The 13,580-nt window shown below is 36.5% G+C and overlaps 1 protein-coding gene and 1 pseudogene across 2 annotated transcripts in view; one reads left to right on the top strand and one right to left on the bottom strand.

Annotated features, from left to right (window-relative positions):
• The window catches only part of SPRED1 (sprouty related EVH1 domain containing 1), a 134,661-nt gene that overhangs the window by 116,910 nt on the left and 4,171 nt on the right, over nucleotides 1-13,580 (bottom strand). The window lies entirely within an intron of this gene.
• LOC128781342 (Y-box-binding protein 1 pseudogene) lies at nucleotides 6,259-7,404 on the top strand (annotated as a pseudogene).

Below are 13,580 nucleotides of genomic sequence, written 5' to 3'. Positions count from 1 at the left end.
GCCAATTAGTATAACTGTTCCAAAAGTTATGCTAATGTTCCAACACAGGTAATTCACTGTCTATATAAATTGTATGACCTACCTGAAGTTTTTACAGAAACAACCCATTTTAAATTTAAGATTTCTTCTATATATTTTTGCCTTTATAATACTTTTAATATAAATATGTCCACAAAAGAAAATTTCTTCTATATGTATTGCCCGTCATCTTCCAAATTTCCTACAGTGTGATCATATTGTTATTATACTCCAAAATGTTTATATTAATCTTTGCCGAATCAGTATGTTCCTACTTCTTGTTTGAAAATGGCAGCCACTATAATTACAGTGCACAATCACTCCCTGGTCTCAGGAGCACGCTCTAGGTATATCCCAAACGCTGCCTCTGTCAAGAGAGTACACCTCCATTAATGTGCCACATGGGCTAGGGGCACATAATGCCATAGGATGGAAATGCGCAAAAGATTTTTGTGGATAAAGAGCTTTCCAACTTTCCCAAACATAAATAATATTAAGACATTTCAAATTAGAATTACAACCACATTATTGATCAGAATGACATATTCACATTAATCTTTGATAGTTTATTATCTTTCAAAATAATTCTATACTTTTTATTTTTAAAGGCTGCTTTTGGAATGCATTCCCTTATCTGTTGGGGCATTTCAATGAAGAAATTTGAGAAGCAATGATGTAACACTTATCTTTACTCTAGCTTATAGTAAGTAGTTCACATCTGAATTCCCTGCAATTCTCTCAGACCTCGACTTTAAGTGCACTCTCAAGGATCCTGTAACTTTGAGTATTATCTCTTATTTCAGGAAATAATAAGCTGAACAAAAATGTACTCTTTAGTACCAGTAAGGAGATACATCCTTAGAAGATAACATCCCATACACTGCACTGCAGTTCAGGACAGGGGATTTTTCACTTTAAGTATCTTGGCCAGCATTTTTTAATTGAGAATGAACAGGAGTACAAAAGTCAGCCTATGTCATCACACAGTAAGTCTACGCTGTTTTTTAAAAAATATACTTTATTGATTATGCTATTACAGTTGTCTCATTTCCCCCCTTCACTCCCCTCCGCCCTGTACACCCCCTCCCACCCACATTCCCCCCTCTTTAGTTCATGTCCATGGGTCATACATATTAAGTTCTTTGACTTCTACATTTCCTATACTATTCTTACCCTCCCCCTGTATTTTCTATCTAGCATTTATGCTACTTATTCTCTGTACCTTTCCCCCCTCTCTCCCCCTTCCACTCCCCTGTTGATAACCCTCCACCTGATCTCTATTTCTGTGGTTCTATTCCTGTTCTAGTTGTTTGCTTAGTTTGGTTTCGTTTTTGTTTTAGCTGTGGTTGTTAATAACTGTGAGTTTGCTGTCATTTTACTGTTCATATTTTATATCTTCTTTTTCTTAGATTAATCCCTTTAACATTTCATATAATAAGGGCTTGGTGATGACGAACTCCTTTAACTTGACCTTATTTGGGAAACACTTTATCTGCCCTTCCATTCTAAATGAAAGCTTTGCTGGATACAGTAATCTTGGATGTAGGTCCTTGTCTTTCATGACTTGGAATACTTCTTTCCAGCCCCTTCTTACGTGTAAGGTCTCTTTTGAGAAATCAGCTGACAGTCTTATGGGAACTCCTTTGTAGGTAACTGTCTCCTTTTTTCCTGCTGCTTCTAAGACTCTCTCCTTCTGTTTCATCTTGGCTAATGTAATTATGATGTGCCTTGCTGTGTTTCTCCTTGGGTCCAGCTTCTTTAGGACTCTCTGAGCTTCCTGGACCTCCTGGAAGTCTATTTCCTTTGCCAGACTGGGAAAGTTCTCCTTCATTATTTGTTCAAATAAGTTTTCAAATTTTTGCTCTTCCTCTTCTCCTTCTGGTACCCCTATAATTCGGATGTTGGAACGTTTCAAGATGTCCTGGAGGTTCCTCAGCCTCTCCTCATTCTTTTGAATTCTTGTTTCTTCATTCTGTTCTGGTTGGATATTTCTTTCTTCCTTCTGGTCCACACCATTGATTTGAGTCCCAGTTTCCTTCCCATCACTGTTGGCTCCCTGTACATTTTCCTTTGTTTCACTTAGCATAGCCTTCATTTTTTCATCCAATTTGTGACCAAATTCAACCAATTCTGTGAGCATCCTGACTACCAATGTCTTGAACTGTGCATCTGATAGGTTGGCTATCTCTTTGTCACTTGGTTGTATTTTTTCTGGAGCTTTGATCTGTTCTTTCATTTGGGCCATTTTTTTTTTGTCTTGGTGAGCCTGTTACTTAGTAAGGGGCGAAGCCTTAGGTGTTCACCAGGGTGGAGCAGCCCACCTGGCTGCATTGTGATGCTGTATGTGGGGGAGGGGTCCAAGAGGGAGCAATGGCGTTTGCTCCACCCTCTGCCGGCTTTCAGTCACTTCCCCCGCTACCCACAATCAAACCAGGACCCTCTGGCGCTGCTTCCTGAGTGGGTGAGTTTGTGTATGTTTTGGGACCCTGTGGGTCTGTCCAACGAACTCTCCTGTGAGGCTGGGAGTTTCTCCTGATGCCTTAACCCCCATAGGTGTTTTCAATCAGTGGTTTGAGGCTTTATTTCCCCGAGCTGAAACTCTGGGGTGCGTGGTCTGTCCCCTAGTCTGCCAGCTGCCCACTTGCTGCAAGTCCTCTCCGCTCTGGCTGCTCGTCTCCACCTCTCCTACCGGTCTGGATGAATGTTTCTTCTTTAACTCCTTGGTTGTCGGACTTCCAGAGAGTTCGATTTTCTCTCAGTTCTGGTTGTTTCTTGTTTTTAAATTATTGTTGTCCTTCTTTTGGTTGTGTCAGGAGGCTCAGTGTGTCTACCTACGCCTTCATCTTGGCCAGAAATCTCCTAAGTTGTTTTAGGAAAGGTTTTGTGTGTGCATACAAACACACACACACTGTCAAAAGGTATAATGTATCTGTTATTGTCAGAGCCAAATTTTAAAAAGCCACCATTTTAGGGCAAGGCTTCAGAGTCTTTACCAGATATGTAATGTTTGCCAAATTTTTCAGCTTTGCTAAATCTCAGTTTCCTCATCTTTGTGAGTGAGGGTAATAACAGTAGTATTACAGGGGTAGGCAAAAGTAGGTTAATAATAATAAATAACAATGATAAATAATATAAGAATAAACTCTGTTTTGTTGACTCACAACTGTAAACATACTTTTGCCAACCTCTGTATTGGAAATGACTGTTAGCTGTTACTTAATTATGTACTAGGAGCTGTATCTAAAAGCACAAGTTACTAAAGAACAAAAATGCAATGTAAGAAATATGAAAATGAATTTCATTTATAAATAATCCACAATATTAAAAAATGTGAATTTTTGGAAGCAACAATTTGTATCAAGAATAAAAAAACACTTATACTCTTTGACAAAATTATCTCACTCCAATAATTCATCCTAAGAATTTAACTGAACAAAAGAAAATAATTCTACTTCTTGCAATACTTGCAATAAATAATACTTGCAATATTATTTATAATAGCAAAGAGCTAGAAACCTAAAGTATTCACTAAGAAGATAATAGCTATGAAAACTTATGGTACAACTTGATGAAATATTACTGGCATTAAAATTATGATTACTAAAATGGGAAGGAGGCGGGGAGGGCTGGGGGTTAGGCTGGGGTGGGGGGAAAGGCAGAGAACTGTACTTGAACAACAATAAAATTAGAAAAAAAATTGTGATTACTAAAAAACTATGTATAAACATAGAAATTATTTATATTATGTATATCAAGTAAAAATGAATAATAAATATTCGTACATACCCTACTAAAACAAATAAAATATATACACATGGATCTAGAAGCAACTGAAAATTGTGTTGGATTTTAATTGATTTCTTTCTTTGATGTAATTATTGCTCCTTGTCTTCTCCAAAATAAACATTAAAAAAAGTCAGGGTCTTAATCCATTGAGGCTGCTATAACAAAATACTAATGTGTAGCTTATAAAGAACAGAAATGTATCTCTTACAGTTCTGAAAGCTGGGAATTTGAAGATTAACAGGCCAGCACAATCAGATTAAGGCCTTATTCCTGGTTCACAGCCAAGGCCTTCTCATTTCCCTCACATGGTATAGAAAGGGCTAGGGACCTACCTGGAGCCTCTCTCTTTTTAAATTTTCTTTATAATTTATTGATTTTTGAGAAAGAGAGAGAAATACATCAATTTGCTGTTCCACCTATCTATTCATTCACTGGTTGCCTCTTGTATGTGTCCTCACCAGAGTTCAAACCCACAAACCTGGCATATCGGGGACGATGCCCTAACTAACTAAGCTACCTGGCCAGGGCTACTTGGAGCTTCTTTTTTACATATAAGACACATCCCAATCAAGAGGGCTCCACCCTCATGATTTAAACACCTCCCAAAGGCCCCACTTCCTAATATTAATTGGGGGTCAGGAATTCAACAAAGGAATTTGGGGTGGGTCTAGGGGCACAAACATTCAGACCATAACAGTCAGTTAAAAGGATTTAGCTAAGTTTCGGTTTTCCCACCATTACCTAGCTAAATCTATTTGAGAAAGGGTATATACACAAATGACATGACTAGAAATTAGCCAGTAATTGTAAGTCAAAGTAGTCTTTTATTTGATGTATGCTGAGGCCCATGGATAGATTAGTACACATTATACAATTTCAGACTCATCTGCAATAGGGGCCATTTAGCATAAGGTACATACATTTCTTTTTCTTTTTGACTCACCTTGAAGTTAAGTTTGTTCTCTTGAAGTATCAAGACTAAGAAAAATTGCTAAAGAAAACTAAGGTGGTTAGAGGTTAACCCGTCTCACTCACTCATCTATCTCTCCCCTTCCTTTAAAAAATGATCATAATACAGAGTTAAAGGATATCTTAATTTGACATTATTAAAGTTATTTGTTATGTGTTCATTTTTACTAAGTTAATTAAGTTTGCTTTTTGACTCGAATAACCCTCACAAAAAAGTACATACAATTTTTAATCACCATATTTTAAGTTCCTGACTTATGTTCATTTAAGATACTGAGTTAACTTCAAATTCATTCCTAACCCAAGTTTCAGTAATTATGTATCTAAGGCAGTTATTTCTGAATTAACAAATTATACCGTTTTAGAATAATAAGGCTAAACATCAGGCTAAATTAAAATATAAACAAGTCTTTGCTTTAGTTGTTGATGACTGTAAAATGAACTAAAACACCAACTTACAGACCTTACATAGCTGCCCCAATTAAAGATAACAGATTAAATCAAGAGCAATGAGCTTCTAACTAGCAGACCTAGCCTATCACTTATCACAAGGATCCCTACTAATATCGATAAACCTAATCTATTAATAGGGATCCACGTTTGATTACAGTTGCATAAAATTAAGCATCTAAATCTTTAATAAGCTGAAAAAAATCTTCGTTTCCCCTTCTCTCCCATGGAAGTAGATTTTTGCTCTTCATATAATATTTTTGAAAGCTCCTACATTTGAGAAAGATGGATTTTTCCACTGAAAATGACAGAAGTCAAATCTACTTAAACTTCCAAAACGTGTTCAGGTACTTAAAAGTGCTTTCATTAATAAGATCTACAAAAATACTCCTTTTATAACTAACTATAATACCTGTATTAAATACCAAACAAACAAAAAGACTGGCTAGAGCTAGGACTTTACCCAACACTTGTTATATCCTCTTTACTCAGTCTTTGCTCAGAACACGGAAAAAAATGTTCATAATATGGATTTATAGTATTTTCTTCTTATTGGAATTTTTAGATTTTAAGTTTTTCTAAAATGCTACATTTTAACATTTAAACTGAAATATAAATTTTCCAGCAGGTCACATCCTTTTAAAAAAGTAACCTGTCCTGTCTTGGCTAGTGTGGCTCAGTTGGTTGTAGCATCGTCCTGTAAACAGAAAGGTCACAGGTTCCATTACTGGTTCAGGGCACATGCCTAGGTTGTAGGTTTCGTACCAAATGAGGGCACATGAGAGGCAACTGATGGATGTTCCTCTCTCACAACAGTGTTTCTCTCCTCTCCTTCCCTTCAGGTCCCTCTAAAAATCAATAAGCATGTCCTCAGGTAAGGATTAAAACAACAAACAAACAAAAAAATAGCCCTATTGCCCTGACCAGATAGCTCAGTTGGTTAGAGCATCCTCCCAATACACCAAGGTTAATCCTTGGTCAGAGCACATACAAGAATCAACCAGTGAATGTATCAATAAGTGGAACAACAAATTTATGTTTCTCCCTCTCTCCTTAAAATCAATTTTTAAAAAATTCAAAAAGTACCCCTACCAAAAGGACAGTGGACCCCAGAGAACATCGAGGAGCCTTACTTCTACTGCTGGCCTAGTACCATCACATCCAGGAGGAGCCATAGCTGCTGCAGCCAGCCCCAATAGTCACCCACTGTCTGTCGTCATCACCACCATCACCACCCTCAGTGCTGCAGACACCAAGCCTGGCACCACATTGGTGGTTCCTGCTGACGGGCATAAGAGGGTCATCCCAACGAAGGTTTAGGAACAGTAAAATGGTTCATTATAAGAAATTGATAGGGTCTCATCAATAGGAACAATACCAAGGACAATATACTTGTACAGCGGACTGCCACAAAGCAGAATAACCCCAGGAAGTACCTTCAATGGTGTAGGAGATGGAGAGACAATGGAGTCTGATGTTGTTGAAGGACAAAAGGGTGAAAAGGCAGCAAATGCAGGCCCTGGTGGAGTTCCAGTGCAAAGCAGTAAATACGCAGCAGACTGGAACCATTATAGACACTATCCACATTGCAGGGGCCCTCCACACAATTACCAGAATAGTGAAAGTGGGGTAAAGAAGAACGAGGGATCAGAGAGTGCTTCTGAAATCCAGGCCCAACAGCCCTAGTCCCACCTCACTACATGTGAGACCTCATGGGTGTCAACCATAGTACTCCATCCCGCCTGTACAGGGAGAAGTAACTGAGGGTGCTAACAACCAGGATGCTGGAGAACAAGGTAGACCAGTGAGACAGAATATGTGTCAGGGCTATAGACCATATTTCCACAGGGGCCCTCCTCACCAAAGTCAGCCTAGAGAGGACGGCAATGAAGGAAGGAAGGAAAAATCAAGGAGATAAGACCCAAGGTCAGCTCAACATCAGTACTGCTGCAACTTCGATTTCTGACGCAGAAACGCAGAAAACCCTAAACCACAAGATGGCAACGAGACAACAAAGGTAGCAGATCCACCAGCTGAGGCTGAGCAGGGAAGGACTGAGTAAATGCCAGCTTACTATCTATACCATCATCTGGTTTAGTCACTCAACAAAAAGAAGTAAATACGAAATCCCAGCAATAAGAAATGAAGAAAAGATTGGAGCTGAAGACCGTAAGTGCTTACTTTCTGCCTATTGACCAGATAACTAAAACTATCTGCATTATCTATGCAGCATGGGATTTTTATTATATTTATATACAGACATCTTTCTTCGGTAATGACAAACGTGTTTTTTTTAAAGCCTGGTTTTTAATAATACACCTTTAAAGAGTTTTAAATTGTTTCATATCTGGTCAAGTTGAGATTGTAAGAACCTTACTTTTAATCGGTAATAAAAGTTTACAACTTGATTCTTTCAAAAAAGCCAACAAACTGCAAGCATAAAGGTCCTAATTTTTTCAAAAAGTAACCCTACCTAAGTGAAAGTAAGCACTGATTATTTCATGAACATAGTACGTTTCTTCTCAGGAACTAAAAGTTCTTTTTAATATTCTCTTATCTCTAATCAAAAAATGTTTTCGAGGGAGGGGAGGTTACATTTATCTTAACATCCCTCTAAAGTAGGGACACATTATCCTGATAGTACAGATGGAGAATCAAGCACAAGGACAGTTTATGTCAAAGGCTAAATATGACAGTCAGCAATAACCGCAGAATTATGTTAATTCATTGTGAACATCAAGTTGTAGAAATTTAATCAGTGAATTTTGTTTTGAAAAGGCCTTTCCAACCATTAGTATTGGAGTACCCAAAGAATACAAAATCTTCTGTCAGAGACAATATAATTTATTTGGATAAAGTCAACATGTTGGTTAGACTTTGAGAAACCTTAAAGTTCTTAATAAAATTCAAATTTGGATAATTTATTCACAGGTCTATGTTTCTTTCTACTTTCTAATTTCCAACATCTCTCATTCCTGATCGGGCCATTATGAGAGATCTTATCATTTCCAATGATCTCTACTCCTCCCAGGAAAATCCCTCCCTTTTCTCATGTTCCTTCTTCCTGACACCCTCCTTTGCAACCTACAATTCTAAGATCCTGTCTCTTTAAATTGTAGAGGCAGATGTAAGCATTCATACTACCATTCTAAGTCCCTCATCCCACATGCACATTAAATACACTGGTGTTGGTTCAGGATTCCTCTCCAATTCATCTCTTCATACCTACCCAGCAACTCGAACGGCCACATTATTTATTGACCATTTAAAATAAACGAGCAGATCCTGACTCCTCCACTCCAACAACTTGTTTCTACTTTAATCTTCTTTCATGTGTCATCACTCTGTGGAGTTTTGTTCTCTGATCAAAAGCTTTCAATTTTTCCCAGTTCCTCTCTATGTGTCCTTTAACTTATTAACATTTCCAGTCCCTCAAAAGGGCTGTCAATTGTGTGTCTACCTATCACTTCAAGATTAATTTTTTGTTTACAATCAAGTCTAGCCATTAAGTGTTTGAGTACAATGTGGTATAAACACTATACAATTTGAATTTCAGTTCTAACACCCCCTTTTGTGGCTGTGGGCAAGTTAACTAAACCTCTCTTAAGTCTCAGATTTCTCTATGTGTAAACTATGGATAATACTTAGCTCACATGGTTGTTAGAAGGATTAAATCTAGCACCGTGTCTGACAAGCAGTAAAACAGTTTAGTAGACTCCTTTCCTGGGCCTTGCTCTCAATTACCCATCTTTCCTTAAATCTCTTTTTTTTCTTCCCCTCCAGAACTGACATCACCACATTCAACAAATCATCTCAACTCCTAACTTCCCCCTAAGAGTATAACATTACTCTTTACTGTCTCCATTTCATCACTTCCCATTTTGTTTTAAACACTTTCTCTCTGAACTCTCCTACCTCTCAAGACTCTTGATGTCTCTTCTTACTGCTATTTCTAAGTATTCAACTTTGTTTCTACTTAATATTCTCCCTGGGCAATTTTCCACTAGCTTCAACTACTATACGTGCTGAATTGTCATCTCTAACTCTGCCCTCTTAACCTTCTTTGGGCACCAAACCTATAATTAAAACATCTTATGGGACATTTTCATTGATGTGTAGGAGGTACCCACAAATTTAAAAAGATCAAAATTGAGTTATTTTCCTCTTAAAAACTTCTCTTCCTTCTCCCACTTTCTTTAAGGGCATCACAGCAGCCCAAATTTAAAACGAAGTCATCCCACACTCTTCCTACTTCTCCCTTCACATCCAGTCATAAATCATACTTACTGGAAATCTGAATTGCCTTACAAATTCATCTTCAACAGTTCCAAATGAACTATTTCCAGCTGTTCTTTACCTTGATCATTATTACATCTTCCTCCTCAAATGGAGTTCATTTTCTTTTCCTTTCTTTTCCCTCTAGTCACCTGTCCGAAAGAGCCCTGGTATTTAGCTTTCTACACAAATTTGGTATGTCTTCCTTACGTAAAATAATGGTTCCCCACTGACTACAGGATAAAGACTTAAGCTGGTGCTTCTCACTATTACCCTTACTGACCTGAGAGTTGTAGTGAAGAGGGAGGGTAGCTCAAAGGACAAATTTTCTTTGAATGCTTAGTGCTTTATTTGAAAAATATACGGGAATTATGTTCAAAATTAATGTTACTAATAAATTTCCCTCAACTTTTCAAAAAAGTTTTGAAAAAGCTTCCAAGAGCTTCTGTCACATTTATCTTGTGGACCTCAGGCTCCAGGCCTAGCCATCACACTCTTTGCCCCAAGATTGCTGATACATAGACTACTTACTGGCCCCAGATTTTTTTTTTTATCTCCGACCACTCCTCCAAACATATTTAGCCAAAAAATCTGTTGCTTTTCTTCAAACCTTCTGTGCTTGTTTTTGTTTTATTTTTCCCCTCTCTTTTTGGGATAACTTTTCCCTTTCTAGCCCATCTCTGACTGACTCCTAAAATGCCACATCTGTTCTGAAGCCTTCCTTTACACACTAACTCACACCCTGCCATCCACCCCCAGAGAGAATCACTTTCTCCCTATAGCCTTGAAGAACTTCATAAGCAGAGCACTCTTCACATTTCAGAAGGATGTAGTTCCCTTGTTGGATAGTGAACGCAGTTATCAGGTTTTACTTATCTTTGTATCTCCAAGGCTAAGGGAAAAGTCAAGTGTCTAGCAGGCTCTCAAATATCACTAAACTGAAATTCTTAAAGAAAAATTTACTAATGGTATCTGTCCTGAAAAACTTCTAAGAAATCCATATACATAACTCAGCCACTAAAACTGTGAAATGCTGGCACATATTATTATGGGGGCAAACCCAAAAGTGATCCCTGATTCCAATCTCAAAATATCAATGTAATTAACAATAAAGCAGGAAAAAAAATTTTGGCGACTTTATGCCCAAGTTACCAAAACATTCTGATGTGATGAAAGGTATAATAACTTTGAAAAAGCAGCATCAGAAAAGTCATGATTCACTAAATTCCATCTAAATTTCTTGTAATCCTAGGACACGAATACAGAAGCCATTAACAAGTAACAAACATCAGGTACTTGCAAAGGTAATCTCTGAACATGTGAACTAACAAGTGAGATGTGTTTAATCATATGCAATAGTATCATTAAATACTACCAGCAAAACAATTACATTCTACTTCCAAGTAATAATAGCCTTTACCTAAATTATAACCCCTGTTATTCAAATAAAATTGTAACACTAATCAGTTTAAATGTTACTTCCAATCACTGAATTTACTAAAGCTTATTCTTTGCATTCTAAATGTAGAAAGAAAATGCCCCCCAAGATAATTCAAAAATTTCAGATACAAGGAAACCTTCATCAGTAAATTCTATATTATGAGTAACAGGAATGCTACATTAAATATGGTTCAGAAATACAAAGAAAATCACTTAGGATTCTAGAATTCTTGAACTAAAAAATCCTAAAGTCGATCAAATCTAACACTCTCATTTTAAATAAGAAAAATTAAAAAGTCTAAAATTCTAGGGAGTGGAAATAATATAAATCTGTATGTATGAACACATATTATAAGTCTATAAATTATGACATTTACTTCCTTCCATATTATGCACAAAGATTAAGTGACAATACTGCATTTCTGGCACTTACTAAGTCTGTATCATTTCTCTCCTTTAATCTTCAAATGAGATAAACTACATGGATTTTCTTACGTCAATCCATTCTTGCAATCTCCAAATAAACCCAGTTTGACTGTGAGGCTTTGTTTTGTGTTTAGTTCACTGAATTGGATTTAATTTGCTACTTTGAAAAATCTCAGCTATTATCTTTGAATATTTCCTCTCCTCCATTATCTCTTCTTTTGGAACTGTTAGCTGTATGTTGAACTTGTTCATCTTATCCTTCATGTTCTCTTAATCTTCCAATTTACATACATATCATTGGGTTCAGGCTTCTACAGCAGGAGATCTTAACCTCTTGTGCCATGGATCTCTCTATCAGTCTGATGAAGCCCATGGCCCCCTTCTCAGAACAGTATTAAAGCCTTAAAATAAATACATGAGATTATAAAAGAAACCAATTACATTGACATAATTATCAAAATATTTTAAATTTTGAAACAGTAATACAAAATATAGGTGCTTCTTTACTAACATTAAAATATAAGCTCTAGCAGTAGTTTAATAATTATAATAAGTCCATACTAGAGACCATAATAAGTGCTATTTCAATATACCCATTAAACCTTGGACAGTAATTGCTTAAAAAAAACCCCAAAAAACCAAAATTGATTTCTACTGTTGTTTTAGGTGAATTATATCCTTCCAAAAATAAATAATGTTGAAGTCCAAACTTTTAGTATCTCAGAAAGTGAACTTGTTTGGAAATAGGGTCATTGCAGATATAATTAGTTAAGAGGAAGATATACTGGAGTAGGGTGGGCTCTTAATCCAATGAACGGTATCCTTATAAAATGACCATGTAAAGACAGAGACAAACAGAGAGAACACCATGTGATCATGAAAACAAAGTATGGAATTAGGCAGCTGCAAGCGAAGGAATGCCAAAGTGCCATCAACCACCACAAGCTAGGAAGAGGCAAAGGAGGATTCCCCTATTGATTTCTAAAGGAGCATGGCCCTGCCAACACCTTGATTTTGAACTTCTAACCTCCAGAACCATGAGACAATACATTTCTGTTGTTTTAAGCCACCTAATTTGTGGTTCTTTATTATGGCAACCTTCAGGAACTAATACAATTGCTATCACAAGGACTTCTAATTCTGTTATGGTTTCTTGGTATTTCCTTCAATTATGAATGTAATTCATAATTCAGTCAGAGATTAGTAGTCTGAATTCTAAGAACTCTATGTCTCAAGCAACGTAACACATTAGTCTATGATCTGCTACTAACGAACAATGTTTAAACAAAAAATACATCAGTATTTGTTTCTCATTCAAAACTTTTGTGAGTGCCACAAAACACAAAAATCAACATGTTAGGAGTTTGTAATGACTGTGGATCTGGCTTCGAAAATGAGATGCTATGAAAAATTTTTTTGCCATAAGCAGCAAACTAAATCTAAATACTAAAAAAATAAAAAACACATTATACATTAACTTCTTAAACGGTTAAATTATCTGTTAGTGTTAGAGTAACAAGATTTGTATGAATAACCAAATGAAAAGACTTACTTTTTATTGGCACTTCTTGGCCAATTAAAACAAGAGGGCTGATACCTTGTTAGTATATAAGTATTCCTTTTAGAAACATTCAAGTTGGTGTTTAAACCCAAAGGCCTTAAAAGGAGACTTAAAAAGAACACCACAAAGTTCTCCATCTATTATATATATATATATATGACATATTATCAAAGACATATGGCTATAAAATAAGAAAATCTTTAAAAATTCTTAACATACCAATTGTTTCTAAATTTTTTTTATCTTGGTCCTTCAAAATTCATGGTTTTAGCCATCATCCTATCAAATCCCTACCATAATAAGTCTTTCATTTGCTCAAGTGTTTCAAAAACAACATAGTAAAATTAACAAATATGTATGTCACAAGTCTAGTGACTTGCAATATGTCTACCATCGTATTACTTTAGGGTAAGTTAGTACAGGAAGTGCTGATAATAACGCTTTAGTTCAAATGCCTTGATTTACAAATGAGCAAACTGAGGCCCATGGAGGCTGTCATTTGCCCAGAATCACAGAATAAATTAGTGACAGCTAGGACAGCAATGCATTTCCCAATCTCAAGTCCAATGTTCTTTACACTATACCAAACTGCATAAAGGCTGATAAAAATTAAATAAATTATAGGCAAATGACTTTTGTATGATCACATACACCG

Source organism: Desmodus rotundus, chromosome 7 (genome assembly GCF_022682495.2).
Source record: "Desmodus rotundus isolate HL8 chromosome 7, HLdesRot8A.1, whole genome shotgun sequence".
Taxonomy (NCBI): Eukaryota; Metazoa; Chordata; class Mammalia; order Chiroptera; family Phyllostomidae; genus Desmodus; species Desmodus rotundus.
The sequence above is the reverse complement of the archived record's forward strand: the minus strand, read 5'-3'. Positions and strand labels throughout refer to the sequence as shown.